The 4556-nt window shown below is 51.8% G+C and overlaps 1 long non-coding RNA gene across 1 annotated transcript; it reads left to right on the top strand.

The window, feature by feature from the left end:
* Nucleotides 1–341: 341 nt before the first annotated feature.
* LOC147321468 (uncharacterized) lies at nt 342–994 on the top strand. Its single transcript, XR_015130874.1, has 3 exons — nt 342–516; nt 590–795; nt 875–994. It is a non-coding gene; the product is annotated as an uncharacterized LOC147321468 (long non-coding RNA).
* Nucleotides 995–4556: the final 3562 nt, after the last annotated feature.

Genomic DNA, 4556 nt, shown 5'->3' with positions numbered 1-4556 from the left:
GAAGACTGTTCAGTGTATACATCTCATTATTTAGAAGTTAATTTATTGAAAGCTTTGCCAGTTCTTGTAAAATGTCATTGTGCTTTGGCATGGAAGGAGATATAAAACATAGTTAAAGTCAAATGAAGGCTAACTCATTCAGTGTACTGCAGCTTTCGCATATGTTTTACCAGGCTTAATTATGTATATTTGATTGGAGCAATGCACATTCATCAATGTTCTTCTTGCATGGATTGAATAAACACCAGTGGGAATTATTATGATTGGATTCAAAGATTGGTATGATGATTGGGTATATTTATATCAAGATAAAAAAAAACCAGAAGAAGGATATACTGTCATGGTCTACGGTGGGTGGCTGGAGTTTCCATTAGGCTCCTGAACTGACCTGGGATCCGCCCCTGGGCAGGGCCAACTCCAGCTCCTGCACACCTGGAGCCTATTGCAGGCTATCAAGCCAGAGGGATTTAAACCACACATCGATGTTCACTCACTGCCAGTTCGTCATCAACCCATGTTGGTAACAGGTCTTGTGTTTCAAATTCTCGCTGTGATTTATCTTACTAACAAAGACTCTTTTGTGCTACAGTTGCTGTACCCACCCTGGCTCACTCCACCTCCGGACTCGGGATACCTAGTGATCATTTTGGAAATCCCTCTGTGCCTCACCTGCCTGCCCTCCTGCCATCACACTCCATCTGGAGCCCCGGATCTCAGGTCAGCCTTTCCACGCCACTCAGCCTCCCCTGGATCTTCATCATCCCCCTCTCAAACACTCCAGGTCCCTAACTGCAAGTAAGAATTGCTGCTCTTATACTGGCCACTTCTGAGCTGCCTTCACTACCTGCCTAACTCCTATATCCTCTCCCCTCAGTGTGACTGTTCCCCACTCAGCTCCGTTCCACTTCTCAGGCCTCGTTCCCTCGCCCTAGCCACGTTCCCCTGGGCACGCCACACCAAGGCTCCACGTCTCGTCATTTTCTGTCTTTGCCACGTTTCCCTTTTTTTTCCCCCTTGCACTTAACCGCAATAAACTGTTAAATCATCTACTGTCTCCGCTCTGGGTTTCTGCACCTGAGTCCTATTCAGTACCGGCCATCCGTCGCCGTGACAGTACGAGCTGGCCAACAAATGGACTCAGCAGACCCAGTACGTGCAGCAGTCTCCAAGCAGGGAGCCATTTTAGGGGCTCATGAGCAAGCGTTGCAGGTTCTCGACACCCGGTGTCAAGCCATAGGCGAGACCCAGGCTAGGATCTTAGCTTCCCTGCAGGAGATTCAGTCGGCTCTTTCCCCTCCTCCAGGCCCATCCTCCGCGTCCCCTGCGCCCGTGGCAGAACCTCCCCAGTCTTCCCCAGCTCCGACCCCTTCGGGCTCCGTGTTTCGCGATGCTGCATTCCCAGAACCCGAGCCGTACTCTGGGGAGCGGGGCCGCTGTACGGCCTTTCTACTGAAATGTTCTCTCGCGTTCACGCATTCACCCCGTTCATTTACTAGCGAATCAGCTCGGGTAGCATATCTGGTGGCTAAGCTACAGGGCAAGGCGCTGTTATGGGCCGAGGCGTACCTGTCGGCTCACCCGCTCCCAACCTGCTCGTTTGATGATTTTCTGTGCGAGTTTAAAAAGACCTTTACTCACCCAGTATCGGAGGGTAGTTCTGATGAAAGGTTGCTCGGGTTGCAACAGGGGAGCCGGAGTGTCGCTGAGTTCATTATCGAATTCCGTACTGCAGCCGCCGAGGCCAATTGGCCCGATCATGCCCTTCGGGGAGTGTTCCGTCGCGCCTTAAACGACGAGCTCAAAGACCAGCTCGCTTCCCGCGATGAGCCCGAATCCTTTGAAGACTTGGTCTCCCTTTCCCTTCGGATAGATAATCGCCTGAGGGAAAGGGAGGCAGAAAAGAACCAGAAACATCGTAAACCTGCGCCTCGTACGTTTTCACTTCCTCCACCGTCACGTCCGGTGTCAACATCCGCTCCCGTTTCCGTGGAAACGGACGCCGCTCCGGAGCCTATGCTAATCGGCCGCTCTCGTCACACACCAGAGGAGCGAGAACGACGGCTTCGGTCGGGCGCGTGTTTTTACTGTGGCTCAGTGGAGCATAGGTTAGCGCAGTGTTCGGTTCGGCCAAAAGGCTCCGCCCGCCGGTAATTTCGGGGATACAGGTGGGCGGATCCTCTTTCAGTTCCAAACCCCGGTTAATTCTACCAGTCACCCTGTGTCTAAATAAGGTTTCTCACCCCCTCCATGCTCTCGTTGATTCCGGAGCAGAGCAAAATTTAATAGATTTAGCTCTCGCTAGACGCCTTCATTTGCCACTCAAGACTCTCGATCCTCCCATCCCTGTTACCGCATTAAACGATCAAATATTCTCTCAGATAACCCATCAGGCTGGCCCCGTAACCCTCGTCACCTCTGGAAACCACCATGAAGCCATTACCTTATTCACCTTCTCTTCTCCTGATTCACCACTCATCCTAGGCTACCCCTGGCTACAGAAACACAACCCTCATATAGACTGGTCTGGAAGTAAAATCGCTAGTTGGAGCCCTTTTTGTCTAGCCCACTGCCTCAAGTCTGCCCTACCGCCGGGTGCCCCTGACACTAACACCTCGGGCGTTGATCCGGTTGACCTCACACTCGTCCCACCTGAGTACCATGACCTCCAGGAAGTTTTCAGTAAAGACAAAGCGTCGTCCTTACCACCCCACAGGCCTTATGACTGCGCTATCGACCTTCTACCTGGTGCTCCGCTTCCCTCTAGCCGGCTATTCAACATCTCCAGACTAGAAAGAGAGTCCATGGAAAAGTACATCCACGAGTCATTAGCTGCAGGTATCATCCGCCCATCCTCCTCTCCAGTGGCCGCCGGCTTCTTTTTTGTGGAAAAGAAGGATAAATCACTCCGTCCATGCATAGACTACAGAGGGTTAAACGACATCACCATTAAAAACAAATATCCTTTACCCCTTATCAGCTCAGCCTTCGAACCCCTCCATGAAGTCACCGTATTCACCAAACTGGATCTCCGCAATGCCTACCACCTTGTCCGCATCAGGGAGGGGGACGAATGGAAAACGGCTTTTAATACGCCCCTAGGTCATTTTGAGTATTTGGTCATGCCGTTTGGGTTAACCAATGCCCCCGCTGTCTTTCAGAACCTGGTCAACGACGTGCTCCGTGATTTCCTGAACCAGTTTGTCTTTGTTTATCTTGATGACATACTCATTTTCTCCAAGACCCCCCAGGAACACCATGTCCACGTCCGAGCAGTCCTCCAACGCCTCCTGGAAAACCGACTTTACGTCAAAGCCGAGAAATGTGAGTTTCATGCACAGTTTCTTGGCTATATACTCGCAGGAGGGCAGGTGAAGACTGATCCAGCCAAGATCCGCACGATCCTGGAGTGGCCCACGCCCACGTCACGCAAGCACTTACAACGTTTCCTCGGCTTTGCCAATTTCTACCGGAGGTTTATTCGCAACTACAGCCAGGTAGCCGCCACTCTCACTACACTCACATCCACCAAAAGACAGTTCATCTGGACACCTGAAGCTGAGGTAGCATTCAGTAGGCTCAAGCGCCTATTTACTTCAGCTCCAGTATTGTGTCACCCAGATCACTCCAAGCCATTTGTTCTAGAGGTAGACGCGTCCGACGTCGGCGTCGGAGCGGTCCTTTCACAGCATTCAGGTTCCAAGGCCAAGTTACACCCATGTGCCTTTTTTTCACGTCGACTCTCGTCAGCTGAACGCAACTATGATGTAGGAGACAGAGAGTTGCTGGCTATTAAGTTAGCCCTGGAAGAGTGGCGTCACCTATTGGAAGGAGCTGAACACCCATTCACCATCTTCACAGATCATAAAAACCTTACTTACCTCAAAACAGCTAAGCGTCTAAACGCCCGCCAGGCCCGTTGGTCTCTGTTCTTTGATCGCTTCAAGTTTGCCATCTCTTTCCGTCCAGGTTCCAAGAACGCTGATGCCCTGTCTCGTCTTTACGACCCAGACTCTGAACCCACCGAACCAGCTCCTGTGCTTCCTGCCTCCTGACGCGTAGCGTTTTTATCCTGGGACATAGAGGAATCCATCCAGCGTGCTTTACTGGATGAACCAGACCCTGGCACAGGTCCTCCGGGCCGCCGCTTCATTCCCACAGCAACCCGTTCGGCTGTAATTAAGTGGGCTCATACCTCCCGGTTTTCCTGCCATCCTGGAATCGGCCGCACCATCGCACTACTACGTCGTCACTTCTGGTGGGCAACTCTGGAACATGATGTGCGGGACTACGTCTCTGCCTGTGACGTGTGCGCCAGGAACAAGACCCGAAATCAGCGACCATCCGGTCTTCTACAACCTCTAGCCGTACCTTCTCGTCCTTGGTCCCACATTTCCCTGGACTTTGTCACTGGACTGCCTAGGTCAGCAGGTAAAACAGTGATACTCTCTGTGATCGACAGGTTTTCAAAAGCAGCTCACTTCGTTGCCCTGGAGAAACTACCCACTGCCACGGAAACTGCAAGACTGATGGTTGACCACGTCTTCAAACTCCACGGG

This window comes from Aulonocara sp. 'chitande type north' Nkhata Bay, linkage group LG9, assembly GCF_057382095.1.
Source record: "Aulonocara sp. 'chitande type north' Nkhata Bay isolate Kocher_YH1m ecotype deep benthic linkage group LG9, A_spYH_male_GT1.1, whole genome shotgun sequence".
Taxonomy (NCBI): domain Eukaryota; kingdom Metazoa; phylum Chordata; class Actinopteri; order Cichliformes; family Cichlidae; genus Aulonocara; species Aulonocara sp. 'chitande type north' Nkhata Bay.
Note: the sequence above shows the minus strand (reverse complement) of the source record. Positions and strands in the feature narration are given on the sequence as shown.